This window comes from Convolutriloba macropyga, unplaced genomic scaffold (genome assembly GCF_964194025.1).
Source record: "Convolutriloba macropyga unplaced genomic scaffold, txConMacr16.3 SCAFFOLD_527, whole genome shotgun sequence".
NCBI classification, from domain to species: domain Eukaryota; kingdom Metazoa; phylum Xenacoelomorpha; order Acoela; family Convolutidae; genus Convolutriloba; species Convolutriloba macropyga.
Window position 1 is genome coordinate 61,669 of NW_027449456.1, and position 15,417 is coordinate 77,085.

Below are 15,417 nucleotides of genomic sequence, written 5' to 3' on the forward strand. Positions count from 1 at the left end.
TTTGTGCAGCACTACTCGCTGAAGCTTATCATGTCTTTCATGCACTTGGAAAAAAAAATTAATTTAATTTTCGCCATAGCCCATCCATTAAGTGTAGAACTTGAACTTAGGAAAATATGTGGGAAAATCTTGCTGAAAAGTTCAGTAATTTGTTTTTGTTTATGAAATGGTCACTCCGATTCTGTTTGACTTCTGAACAGTACATCACTCACCGTTTGATTTTATTCCTGTCCAACATAATATTATTGCATTATTACAATTGAGCTGGGACACTAACAGTTGCGCTGTTTTGATCTCTTTGAAGAAAATAAATTTGATTATGAGTTCCTGAAAACTCAATTTTTCTGATCAATTGCTTCTTTTTTGCAACTTAGAAGAATTAGTTGTGAGTTCGGGTTTGCATCAGAGCAGTTTGATATGACGTTATTTGTGGAGGGCTCGCTGAAATTTGAAAATCATTGCCGCAGGAAAAATTAAAAATATCTTTTTTTCTTTAGAAAACTGGTTTTTGAAAACACTTTTTCCGCTTACTTTTTATTTTTTTTTCATTATGTTTTCATTGTTGTTTGATTTTGGTTTGGATTCTGCAGAAATGAACCCAGGAAGCCTCGACTGTTTACTCCTGTTTCACTGATAACTGTACGAAAAGAAAAGTAATGAGTTTCTGCAGTTGTCCTTGCCAATGGTTGACGGTTGAACCTTGGCGTTTGTGAACCAATGCTTGTGATTTATGGCTTTCAGTTTCTTAAAAGCAACTTTATTTTGTCACTGACTTTTCATTAAAGGAGAATTTGATTCCATTGTTGACTTTTAGATATATTGCTAATGGCTCCAGAGCACTCAAAATCCATCGTTGATAAATTTGAAGCTGCCGAGAAAGATATAGACCGAGCGTTGAAGCTGTTCAAAAACTATATTGGTAGTCAAATTGAGTTCCTGAAAACTCAATTTTTCTGATCAATTGCTTCTTTTTTGCAACTTAGAAGAATTAGTGGTGAGTTCGGGTTTGCATCAGAGCAGTTTGATATGACGTTATTTGTGGAGGGCTCGCTGAAATTTGAAAATCATTGCCGCAGGAAAAATTAAAAATATCTTTTTTTCTTTAGAAAACTGGTTTTTGAAAACACTTTTTCCGCTTACTTTTTATTTTTTTTCATTATGTTTTCATTGTTGTTTGATTTTGGTTTGGATTCTGCAGAATTGAACCCAGGAAGCCTCGACTGTTTACTCCTGTTTCACTGATAACTGTACGAAAAGAAAAGTAATGAGTTTCTGCAGTTGTCCTTGCCAATGGTTGACGGTTGAACCTTGGCGTTTGTGAACCAATGCTTGTGATTTATGGCTTTCAGTTTCTTAAAAGCAACTTTATTTTGTCACTGACTTTTCATTAAAGGAGAATTTGATTCCATTGTTGACTTTTAGATATATTGCTAATGGCTCCAGAGCACTCAAAATCCATCGTTGATAAATTTGAAGCTGCCGAGAAAGATATAGACCGAGCGTTCGAAAACTATATTGGTAGTCAAATTGCGAGTATGGCAACTTCATCGGTGTCAGCTGAGCTTAGACTGGAAGCGTTTCTTCTGGGAATTAGGGACTGCAAAGAGCTTCAAGATCTAAGAAGTCAGATTTCGGCATCTTTGCGATCCTGCAAAGTAGAGATATGTAACGTAAACTCCGGATTCTTGAAATTTATAAAACTCCATGTTAATGCTGACAATTCGGAGCTAGATGGCAGGTTTGGTATTAGCGATAAGTTGAGCAAGTCGAGCAACCGAAAAAACGCTGGAGTCAGAAAAACTCTACATCAAAAATCAAAAGGTGTGTATTCCATTCAAACCGTTGTTTTTTAAGCGTTTCCTGTGTTTTATAGTTAGTTGCATACATTGTTTAAGGATTATGCTCAGTGGCCAAGTCCACAACGAGACGTTCTTCAAATTTGGCAAACTATCAAAGCGACGTGATTGTTCTTTCTCCAGATGAAAAAAATATCTGGTATTGCAACTCACGTAGCAAAAAGAGGTGATGCATTTGGTTTTATTTTATCTAATCGTTACTATGATACTCCTGTGTTTTCAGGGTTTGGGAACAATTCGTCTTCTAAATCCGTTGAACAGGCAAGTGAGACGCTAGAAACGACAAGAACCAATCACACCGAGAGAGGTTTGTTTCTTTCAAACCTTGTAAATGAATTTAGAATTATATCGATTTTGTATACCTGCTTTTTCAGCAATTGAGGAATGCAAGTCATCTTCCAAGTCAATTGAAAAAGGCTCTGCTGTGGATAATAATTTTGCCGATGACAGTGTCGATGATGACGCCAGTCCTTTCCCCTCGCCTATTGATGACATTGGAAGTGAACTCTGTGACAGTGATATTGCAAACGATTCCGACAACCCCAGTCGTCAACTGTTTACATATAAGCATGCGTGCTCACGGCCGGCAAGCGACCTCGACAATTCAAGTTTGGCTTCGAATCTCAACAATTCAGCTGTCACTGACCGTTTGAGCAGTCTGAGTGAGCTAAGCTCTGCTTATTCTAAGAAGCGTGAGACGAATCAACTAATTGTTCAGCGGCGTTTTTTTCGACCCTTCGGTTTGTTGCATTGTTTGTAAGTTGCACTGTTCGGTTGTAAGAATATTGAATTCCTCATTACATTGAATTGCTCCCATGGCTGTTAAATTTTGTGTTCATTCGTTTTATATATTTATTGCAAGAGGCATAAAAAATTGCATCCTAATGTTTTCGGGTTCAATCAATTATTTAAAGAAACTCGATCTTTGTGGTCGGTGCAGTTCTTTAGATCTTGAAAACTTTTCGAATCATTCGTTATGATGTTTCCATCCTATTGGAGCAACCGCATGTCTTTCTTTAGAGGGCTGGGGACATGATGCGAAGAAAGCTCACATTAGGAGGGACGAGAAATTATCCAGCGATAGTGAATGACTTATAACAGCCGGAAAAACGAACTATGATCTAACCAATGCAAACAACGCGTTATCAAAGAATTGGCACCTTTTGATGAAATGTCTCATATAGATGTAGAAGCTGTCGTTGGCCTTTTGATCACTCAACTATTTTCGCGTTTTAAAAGGAGAATTTTTATTTAAACAACCAATTGATGCTATATATCTGTTTGTTGTGTTTTAACTGCTCATTTGTTGCTGAGGTTTTCAACTTGTTTCAATTAAATGTTGAGGTTCTTAGTATTTAGAAAACCTTGTCGCGTTGTAGGTGTTCGATTACATAGTTTAGCGGCCAATGCTTTTTCAGGCGTTGTTTTAATGATTTTTATGGTCCTAGAGAGTGGTGTTGTAGCTGAAATTTGTATTAACTTCGTTTTCTCTGGTAAATAGCGTGGTTTTTGCAAAATTGTTTATATTACGCGTCATTGTTTATTATCAATGATGTTTTGTTTTAGTTTGGTCTAGCTCCAAAAATGTCTCCCGTTTTTTGTGTTGTATTGGTTTTACAATTTTAGAAAGCGCTATAGCTAATAAGAATCTGCAATCAAAATCAGACTCCTAGCTAAACAATAGGGAGCACTATGGAAGAACGAGCCAATGTTGTTCGCAAGCGTTTTATCATACCAAATGGTTTCGAATCTCTGAAGTCTCTGGTGCAATATCTGTTCGCGGTAAGGATATGACATATTAATTGCTGATCAGCAACATCTGATCCTTGTAAGGATTTGGCGTTTTTACTATTGTTCGTATCAATGGCATTTCAACTTTTTAGACGACTACTACAAACAATCGTTGCTGCCTCTGCGTGAAGCATAATGCTGATGCTGCACAATTAAATCTGTTTTGTCTGGCTGCTTTCGAAGGTACCTTCTGGTTAAAGTCAGATTTCTTTTTTGCTCTGTTTATATTCTTTAATGGTTTGATTTAGGTTATGAATTGTCCAGTGACAGTAACTACGATTATGGGTTCTGCATTGGCTTAGATTTACAAACTGTAGCCTACAGATTACCAGTGCCACTTGTTGACTTCGTTTTGCCCCTTAAGATGGGCACTCCGGTTGTTTTGACACGCGACTTCGATTGGCATCTGAGAACTGGAGCTTTTTGTTTAATATTAGATGTGATTGATCGAAAAATGAAATTCTTCAACGTACACACTCGTCGTGTGTTTAACGTTGGTTTGCAGGAGGACTTCGAATGTAATTCGAAAAAAAGTGTCTCCTACTTTCCTGTCAAATTGGCATTGGCAGCGCAAGAGCATTCATTGCAGGGTGAATGCATCAACGCAATCAGAGTTGAGGTTGACTAAAAAAAACTTCAGTCATTCCCTGATAACAGATGCAAGTTCATCGACAACATTTTTGTTTTTCTATTTTCTTCTTTTTCAACTATTTGTTGCAAGTTTGATCTGAATCCTGTGCTATGGTAAAATTCATTTTCTGAGTTCTGCTTTTCGTCGATTCAACAATGAAAACATTTAGAGGTTTTCTGCGTTTATTGCTGATCCTTAAGATGAGGGCTTTCTAGCTTACTTTTATCTATCAGATTCAGGCTTTTTTTAGATGAATATGAATAACACCAAACATGATGTTGTCCATTTTGGAAAGCAATTAGATGAGCGGTTTGGAAAACTGAGGCATGATGTGGTATCGGCAGTCACCTGATTTACAATCATTGCTTATCAATGCTATTAACAATTGGCAGATGGGCCTCAAGAAGTGTTTAGCTATGGTGCTGAGGTCCTTGAGCGCATTTGGAAGGCAGTCTGGTATGAATCAAGTTTTTCCTGCGCTCTAAGAAACATGAATGTTTTCAAAAGTCAACTGTATTAAACTGCGTTGGGTTGCAAGTCCACTGATGTAAAATGAGACAATGTTCTCAACGATGACTGTTAATTAAAAGATTTTTCATGTTTAGATGGCTCTGGAACTCATCTCTACCTTGAGTCAACTTCTCTCGACGATGATCACAATTTTTTAAACTCAATTGGGAGTGAATTTGATGATCCTATCTCAACGCTGCAGGAGGAACGTTTTGTGTTTGATCAGGATTTTGGTGATCAGAGTGAAGTGTTGGGGAGCCCTGGGTTCAGAAAATTTGCAAAGGTTGTGAATATAGATGCATCAAATGTGTGACTACTCTTAATGTAAATTTCAGTTTTTTTCGACCTGCTGTCTGTCCATTGAATTTGTCTTTCAATTTTTGGTTTTGAAGACATTGCTCATAAAGTATATCGATGATGCAATTTAAATGTTATATAACTTTTTTTCAGCGATAGAAATTGCCTGATTCGTTTGTGTTTGCAGCCGATACCTTGAAAATAAAGCTCGTTTGGTTGGCTGTAATATGCTTCACCCAACGTTTTGCTAGCTTCTGATTGATTTTGTTGGAATGTTTTAAATATTTCGTTTTATTATCAGTTGTTAGAATTTTTCATTTTGTGTCTACTCTTTTGAATTTTAGCCAGAACAGTAAGAATCAAATTGAGGTTTTTAATTTTTTAGTGAAAGACGGATTTTTAGTGTATAAAAAAATGTAATCGTGTCTACCTAGGCATTCAGTTCCGGTGTTCGGTTTCTCAATTTTCTCTGCTGATCTAAGCCGCTTTGTATTTTTAACGTTGCTTCAAATATTAGAAGTTAAGCTCTTCAAATTTTAAATCTAAATGAATCTCTTAAGTTTGCTCCCTGGCAGCTAATGCATCTATAATTCGTTGAAAGATACAAGCGTTTACACTGAATGATTCCAATTTCTTAGTTAGTTAAGTTGATTCTGCATTGTCTTTTTTTAATTATCTTGGTGAAATAATGCAGGTTTTAATTTTTCTTCGGCCAAAATGTTAGATTAATCACCCTTCTGATACTACCGTGACCAACTTCTGCAAAGTAATGGTATAATTTCTAGATACTATGAACCTAGATGAAATTACTCGTGATTATATGAGCACTCTAAATAGAATTTTCGATGAGCTAAGAGGTTCCCTGCTTTCAACTACTAATAGCAGTAGCAATCAAGAAATACGGTCTCTGCAGGAAGTTGTGAATGCTTGGCAGATACGATGCAAGCGTTCTGTTGCCAAATTGTTGAGAAAAGCCAAATCGTGCACGGATTGTTCCCATTGCTGGAGAGCATATTGTGTCGAGAAACCAGGGGCTGCGACTCCCGCGAAAGTAATTAACCCAGAAACTGATCCTCTGTTTTTGACTACAAGTCAGCGTTAGTATTTGGTGTTTATTTCCTTGTTCAGATTTTAACTGTTTTATCAATACAATCAGTAGGTTCTTTTTAAGAGCTCGAGGAGTCATTGCTGGATAAATGTTGGGAAGCACCATCAGATATGCCGTTTTTTTTCGATTGTGACTTGCTCATTAATGCCAATTTAGCAGGTTTGTTATTATTTCTTTTTTGTCATTTGTGAATATTCAGAGTTATTCAATTTCAGGTTTAAACCATTCGACTAACTCAAATCCATCTCAGGAGTTCAGATGTTGCTACGCTGACTTCTGACGCATTTCACGTCTTTGAAGAGTTATCCTTCTTGACGAGTTGTCGTCGAGTTATGTTCATTGATTCAAGAAACGGGTATTTTGTTCCATAAATTTAATATATTATAAATTGTTTTTTTCCGTGGCTCCTCGCTTAAAATTATGTTTAGTGCGTGTCCTGGTTCATATTTAAGAGGGCTTAAGTTCTTAGAGGGCGTAGGCAAGCAATTGAAGGCTTTGTCTTACTTGATTTGATGCGCAAAGAAATGCGATTCAAGTGTGCATAGAATGACACGTAAAAGTTATCATGCCTCTGGAATGATTTGGTAACTACATGTTTAGACTCATCATTTTTGTTGACTTCAGATTTTGTGACAAATTATTTCACGGTACTGGCCAGTATACTCTTGTATCAACATGAGCTCGACTAACATCACTAATGAAATTAGCAAACTGATATCCAAAAATGCTTGTTGCCATTGTCAGTTTGGGCAATTGAGTTACGAGCTGTCAACTTTATCTTGTGAAGAACAACCAAATTAGATTATACGGCGTATCGTGCAAAATTAACATCACCAGAGCTGCTGACAATCTGCGCTAAAGCCTGGAATCTCTACGGGTTGTTATCGACGAGAAAAAATGTTTTGTACATTCGACAACATTTAATGATTGAATTACCTTCAAGTAAATCAATTCTTCACTTCAATCTTTCCGAAATATGAGACGAGATGGAGCCGCTCAGTGAACTAATCTAAAATTTGATTGTTGCATCGAATCTCTTGTTGCATTGTTTGTAATTATGAACTACTTTTCTTGAGTTTTTCTTTTGATGATATTCTAATTCCAAGATTCTTCTCAAGTTTTCAATATTTTTCAGAACAATGAGTGCAGAGATAAAGAAACATTTTGATAATTTTATTTCGCATAGTCACTATTCCCATGCCAATTTTGTCAGTATTCTCAAAAAATTTGACGAAGACAGATCAGATCTGGTGACCGACTTATCATCTGCTGCATTTCATTGTAAAACCAGTGTGCATCAGGAAGCAGCAGCAGTTAAAAGGGACATCCTGGTCTATTTGAGTGAGTTCTGAAAAAGCCTTGAAATTTTTTGCTGGCTTTTTCAGCAAATCCGTGTTTTAGAATTGTTGAGGGTGAACTTCTCACCGCTACCCAAAGCTCTGATGGGACCGATACAAAAGTCGAGGCCTGGTATCAAAAAGAGAGCTCCGAGAGTGAAGATTGCAATGAGAGATTGAACTATCTGACCTGAAATTATCTACATTGGTTTATATTGCTGTCAATAAAATTTTGTTTTTAGAGGTTTTGAAGATTTACTTTTCAGTGCGTGTCCCGTTTCAAATTTAAGAGGACATAAGTTTCTTAGAGAGCGTCGACAAGCAAGTGAAAGCTTGCTTATTTGATTTGATGCGCAACAAATGAGATTGAAGTGTGCACAGAGTGACACGTAAAAGTTATTATGCTCCTGCAATGTTTTACTAACTACATGATGTTTAAACTTGTCATTTTTGTTGACTTCAGATGTTTTGACAGATTATTCCACGGAACTGGCGAGCCTAATATTGTATTGACGTGAGCTCCACTAACATCGCCATCGGAAATGTTTGCTGCCATCGTCAGTGTGAGGAATCGACTTATCATCTGCTGCATTTCATTGTAAAATCAGTGTGCATCAGGAAGCAGCAGCAGATAAAAGGGACATCCTGGTCTATTTGAGTGAGTTCTGAAAAGCCTTGAAATTTTTTGGTGGTTTTTTCAGCAAATCCGTGTTTTTGGAATTGGTTGGGTTGAACTTCTCACCGCTACGCAAAGCTCTGATGTGACCGATACAAAAGTCGAAGCCTGGTATCAAAAATAGTGCTCCGGGAGTGAAGATTGTAATGAGAGATTGAACTATCTGACCTGAAATATTCTACTTTGGTTTATATTGCTCTCAATAAAATTTTGATTTTAGAGGTTTGGAAGATTTAGTTTTCAGTGCGTGTTCCGTTTCATATTTATGAGGACATAAGTTTCTTAGAGAGCGTCGACAAGCAAGTGAAAGCTTTCTTATTTGATTTGATGCGCAAGAAATGAGATTGACGTGTGCACAGAACGACACGTAAAAGTTATCGTGCTCCTGCAATGTTTTACTAACTACATGATGTTTAAACTCGTCATTTTTTTTGAATTCAGATTTTTTGACAGAATATTCCACGGAACTGGCGAGCCTAATATTGTATTGACATGAGCTCCACTAACATCGCCAATGAAATAAGCGAATTGTTATCGGAAAATGCTTGCTGCCATCGTCAGTTTGAGGAATCGACTTATCATCTGCTGCATTTCATTGTAAAACCAGTGTGCATCAGGAAGCAGCAGCAGTTAAAAGGGACATCCTGGTCTATTTGAGTGAGTTCTGAAAAAGCCTTAAAATTTTTTGCTGGCTTTTTCAGCAAATACGTGTTTTGGAATTGGTTGGGGGTGAACTTCTCACCGCTACGCAAAGCTCTGATGCGACCGATAAAAAAGTCGAAGCCTGGTATCAAAAATAGTGCTCCGGGAGTGAAGATTGCAATGAGAGATTGAACTATCTGACCTGAAATATTCTACTTTGGTTTATATTGCTCTCAATAAATTTTTGATTTTAGAGGTTTTGAAGATTGTTTTCAGTGCGTGTCCCGTTTCATATTTAAGAGGACATAAGTTTCTTAGAGAGCGTCGACAAGCAAGTGAAAGCTTGCTTATTTAATTTGATGCGCAAGAAATGAGATTGAAGTGTGAACAGAGTGACACGTAAAAGTTATTATGCTCCTGCAATGTTTTACTAACTACATGATGTTTAAACTCGTCATTTTTGTTGACTTCAGATGTTTTGACAGATTATTCCACGGAACTGGCGAGCCTAATATTGTATTGACGTGAGCTCCACTAACATCGCCATCGGAAATGTTTGCTGCCATCGTCAGTGTGAGGAATCGACTTATCATCTGCTGCATTTCATTGTAAAATCAGTGTGCATCAGGAAGCAGCAGCAGATAAAAGGGACATCCTGGTCTATTTGAGTGAGTTCTGAAAAGCCTTAAAATTTTTGGTGGTTTTTTTCAGCAAATCCGTGTTTTTGGAATTGGTTGGGTTGAACTTCTCACCGCTACGCAAAGCTCTGATGTGACCGATACAAAAGTTGAAGCCTGGTATCAAAAATAGTGCTCCGGGAGTGAAGATTGTAATGAGAGATTGAACTATCTGACTGAAATATTCTACTTTGGTTTATATTGCTCTCAATAAAATTTTGATTTTAGAGGTTTGGAAGATTTAGTTTTCAGTGCGTGTTCCGTTTCATATTTATGAGGACATAAGTTTCTTAGAGAGCGTCGACAAGCAAGTGAAAGCTTTCTTATTTGATTTGATGCGCAAGAAATGAGATTGACGTGTGCACAGAATGACACGTAAAAGTTATCATGCTCCTGCAATGTTTTACTAACTACATGATGTTTAAACTCGTCATTTTTGTTGAATTCAGATTTTTTGACAGATTATTCCACGGAACTGGCGAGCCTAATATTGTATTGACATGAGCTCCACTAACATCGCCAATGAAATAAGCGAATTGTTATCGGAAAATGCTTGCTGCCATCGTCAGTTTGAGGAATCGACTTATCATCTGCTGCATTTCATTGTAAAACCAGTGTGCATCAGGAAGCAGCAGCAGTTAAAAGGGACATCCTGGTCTATTTGAGTGAGTTCTGAAAAAGCCTTGAAATTTTTTGCTGGCTTTTTCAGCAAATCCGTGTTTTGGAATTGGTTGGGGGTGAACTTCTCACCGCTACGCAAAGCTCTGATGCGACCGATACAAAAGTCGAAGCCTGGTATCAAAAATAGTGCTCCGGGAGTGAAGATTGTAGTGAGAGATTGAACTATCTGACCTGAAATATTCTACTTTGTCTTATATTGCTCTCAATAAAATTTTGATTTTAGAGGTTTGGAAGATTTAGTTTTCAGTGCGTGTTCCGTTTCATATTTATGAGGACATAAGTTTCTTAGAGAGCGTCGACAAGCAAGTGAAAGCTTTCTTATTTGATTTGATGCGCAAGAAATGAGATTGACGTGTGCACAGAATGACACGTAAAAGTTATCATGCTCCTGCAATGTTTTACTAACGACATGATGTTTAAACTTGTCATTTTTGTTGAATTCAGATTTTTTGACAGATTATTCCACGGAACTGGCGAGCCTAATATTGTATTGACATGAGCTCCACTAACATCGCCAATGAAATAAGCGAATTGTTATCGGAAAATGCTTGCTGCCATCGTCAGTTTGAGGAATCGACTTATCATCTGCTGCATTTCATTGTAAAACCAGTGTGCATCAGGAAGCAGCAGCAGTTAAAAGGGACATCCTGGTCTATTTGAGTGAATTCTGAAAAAGCCTTGAAATTTTTTGCTGGCTTTTTCAGCAAATCCGTGTTTTGGAATTGGTTGGGGGTGAACTTCTCACCGCTACGCAAAGCTCTGATGCGACCGATACAAAAGTCGAAGCCTGGTATCAAAAATAGTGCTCCGAGAGTGAAGATTGCAATGAGAGATTGAACTATCTGACCTGAAATATTCTACTTTGGTTTATATTGCTCTCAATAAATTTTTGATATTAGAGGTTTTGAAGATTGTTTTCAGTGCGTGTTCCGTTTCATATTTACGAGGACATAAGTTTCTTAGAGAGCGTCGACAAGCAAGTGAAAGCTTTCTTATTTGATTTGATGCGCAAGAAATGAGATTGAAGTGTGCACAGAAGGACACGTAAAAGTTATCATGCTCCTGCAATGTTTTACTAACTACATGATGTTTAAACTCGCCATTTTTTTGAATTCAGATGTTTTGACAGATTATTCCACGGAACTGGCAAGCCTAATATTGTATTGACATGAGCTCCACTAACATCACCAATGAAATTAGCGAATTGTTATCGGAAAATGCTTGCTGCCATCGTCAGTTTGAGGAATCGACTTATCATCTGCTGCTTTTCATTTTAAAACCAGTGTGCATCAGGAAGCAGCAGCAGTTAAAAGGGACATCCTGGTCTATTTGAGTGAATTCTGAAAAAGCCTTGAAATTTTTTGCTGGCTTTTTCAGCAAATCCGTGTTTTGGAATTGGTTGGGGGTGAACTTCTCACCGCTACGCAAAGCTCTGATGCGACCGATACAAAAGTCGAAGCCTGGTATCAAAAATAGTGCTCCGGGAGTGAAGATTGCAATGAGAGATTGAACTATCTGACCTGAAATATTCTACTTTGGTTTATATTGCTCTCAATAAAATTTTGATTTTAGAGGTTTTGAAGATTTAGTTTTCAGTGCGTGTCCCGTTTCATATTTATGAGGACATAAGTTTCTTAGAGAGCGTCGACAAGCAAGTGAAAGCTTTCTTATTTGATTTGATGCGCAAGAAATGAGATTGAATTGTACACAGAGTGACACGTAAAAGTTATCATGCTCCTGCAATGTTTTACTAACTACATGATGTTTAAACTCGCCATTTTTGTTGAATTTAGATGTTTTGACAGATTATTCCACGGAACTGGAAAGCCTAATATTGTATTGACATGAGCTCCACTAACATCACCAATGAAATTAGCGAATTGTTATCGGAAAATGCTTGCTGCCATCGTCAGTTTGAGGGATCGACTTATCATCCGCTGCATTTCATTGTAAAATCAGTGTGCATCAGGAAGCAGCAGCAGTTAAAAGGGACATCCTGGTCTATTTGAGTGAGTTCTGAAAAAGCCTTAAAATTTTTTGCTGGCTTTTTCAGCAAATACGTGTTTTGGAATTGGTTGGGGTGAACTTCTCACCGCTACGCAAAGCTCTGATGCGACCGATAAAAAAGTCGAAGCCTGGTATCAAAAATAGTGCTCCGGGAGTGAAGATTGCAATGAGAGATTGAACTATCTGACCTGAAGTAGTCTACTTTGGTTTATATTGCTCTCAATGAAATTTTGCTTTTAGAGGCTTTGAAGATTTAGTTTTCAGTGCGTGTCCCGTTTCATATTTATGAGGACATAAGTTTCTTAGAGAGCGTCGACAAGCAAGTGAAAGCTTTCTTATTTGATTTGATGCGCAAGAAATGAGATTGATGTGTGCACAGAGTCACACGTAAAATTTATCATGCTTCTGCAATGTTTTACTAACTACATGATGTTTAAACTCGTCATTTTTGTTGACTTCAGATGTTTTGACAGACTATTCCACGGAACTGGCGAGCCTAATATTGTATTGACATGAGCTCCACTAACATCACCAATGAAATTAGCGAATTGTTATCGGAAAATGCTTGCTGCCATCGTCAGTTTGAGGAATTGAGTTGCGAGCTGTCAACGTTATCTTGTGAAGAGCGTAACCAAATTAGATTATAATCCGTGTCGTGCAAAATTAACATCAGCAGAGGTACTGACAATCTGCGTAAAAGCTTAGAATCTCTGCGGGTTGTTATCGAAGAGAAGCAAAAATGTTGTTCTGTACATTCGACAACAAACTAATGATGAAACTAGCAAATTACCTTCAGGTAAATCAATTCCTCAATTTTTCCAAAATATGCGAGAAGATGGAAACACTCAGTGAACTCATCTAAGTAGTGTTTTTAAACTGGTTTGAAATTCGAGTGGTATCTTGAACATCAAAGCTCTTGTTGCATGATTTGTTAGCTTGAGCTACGTTTCGTTAGTGATATTTGACTACGTCCAGTTCTATATGAGTGAGTTCTGAAAAAACTGAAATTTTTTGCTGGCTTTCTCAGCAATTCCGTGTTCTAGAAATGGTCTGGGGGTGAACTTTCCACAGCTACACAAACCTCTGACGCGACTGGTACAAAAGACAAAAGAGGCCTGGTATTGACACCAGTGTTGCGGTTGAAGATTGCAATGAGAGATTGAACAATCTGATATGTACAACACTGGTTTATTTTGATCTCAATAAAGTTTTTGTTTTTAGGGCTTTTGAGGATTTAGTGCTCCGTGCGTGTGCTGGTTCATATTTATGGGGACATACGTTTTCTAGAGAGCTTAGACAAGTAATTGAAGGCTTTGTCTTGTTTAATTTTTTAAACCAATTCTTTGATGTAATTTCATAAATTCAGAATTTGTCTCCCTGCTGGAACTAATGAATCACAAAACTGCAAACTGTTTTCGGGTTTTACTGCTCAATGAAATTGTTGAGATTGAAGTGTGCCGAAAGTGATTCGTAAAAGTTCAATCATGCGTTTTTAATGTTTTTGAGACGCTTTTTTTTTATAAATTTGTGATTTTTAACCTTTTCGTGGACTTCAGAAGTTGTGGCAGATGGTTTTATGGAACTAGACATATACATGCATTGATTTGAGCTGCGCTAACGTCACCAGTGAGATTTGGGAATTTATATCAGATTGTTTAATGCCATCTTTAATTTGAGCAATTCAGGAGCAAGTAGTCAACGTTGTTATCTTGTGAAGAGCGTAATCAATTTAGGATGTGCTCCTTGTAGTGCAAATTTAACATCAACAGAGCTGCTGGCACTCTGCCTAAAGTCTTGGAATCTCTGCAGGTGATAGAAATGAAAAATTGTTGTTCTGCAGCAAACTAATGATTTAAGCAACGATTTAAGCAACGAGTTAAAATAATTCAATTTTTCCAAAATGTGCGAAAAAATGGAACCGCTCAGTGAACTCATCCAATTAGTGTTTTTAACCTGGTTTGAAATTCGAGTGGTCCCTTGAACATCGAAACTCTTGTTGCATGGTTTGTAGTCTTGAACTACTTTTCGTTAGTGACATTTGATAACTTTTAGTCTCATGGTCACAATTAACATGCCAGTTGTCTTTATTCTCAAAACATTTGGCGACGACAGATCAGATCTGTAGAGAAATGTGCAAAATCATGGAAGCGAAAGAGTGAACACATCCATTTAGTGTTTTTAACCTGGTTTGAAATTCGAGAAACGTTCTAGAAATTGTTAGGAGTGGACTTCTCTCCGCTACCCAAAGCTCTGACGCGGTACTAAAGACAAAAGAAGCCTGGCATCAAAAATAGTGCTGCTGGAGTGAAGATTACAATGAGAGATTGAACTATCTGAATTTATAACGTGTTACATTGATTTCTTGTGCTCTCAATAATGTTCTGTTAGTATTTTTGAAGATTTGTTTTTTAGAGCTGGTTCATTTTTATGCGGACATAAGTTTTCTAGAGCACATAGACAATCATGATTGAATGCTTCGTCATGTTTGATTTGTTCAGCCTTTGCTTTGCTCTAAGTTCTGAAATTCAGAATTTGTCCCGCTGTTTGTCAACCATTTGTCGATTGAGCGGGTGATTGAGAACCTTTTTGGTATTTTCCAGTTAAATATGGCATCTTCGTCAAGTTCTGAGTCGGGAATTGATATCATTCATAAAGCTTTCCCAGGTCTTGACAAAAACGAGTTGTCAAATTTACTCTCTATTCAAGGATCACTTCTGCAGCAAGGAAAAAAGAATCAAGGAAGAAAGCGAAACCGTCCTAAAACTGCAGTTTCAACCAGCCGACTTCGCTCTTCACAGAATTGCGGCGTATCAAGTGGTCACTACAACGTATGTTATAATTCTAGATATTTTAAGAATTTTGCTTTATAATCAATAATTTCAAGGATTTGAGATGCTGTCTAAAACAAAACAAGGGTCGAGGAGCAAAGTCGTAAAACTGTTCAGAAAATGAGCACTTAGGCTCCAGTTCTCAGGTGCTACTTTTTTGGCAGATTTTTGTGCTTGCAGCTTGCTTCTACAATTGATGTCATCCATTAATTATTTTTCAGGATGCCAATTCATGTAACCAGAATCAAGACGTCTCCTGGGTTGTAGACACTGTTAATAAAATGCAAATGGTAGACGGTGTGCAACCAGGGGTAAGCGGGGTTCTCTATTTACCGGTGTTTTTAATTGAAGTCTTTGAACGTTTGCTGAACGATTT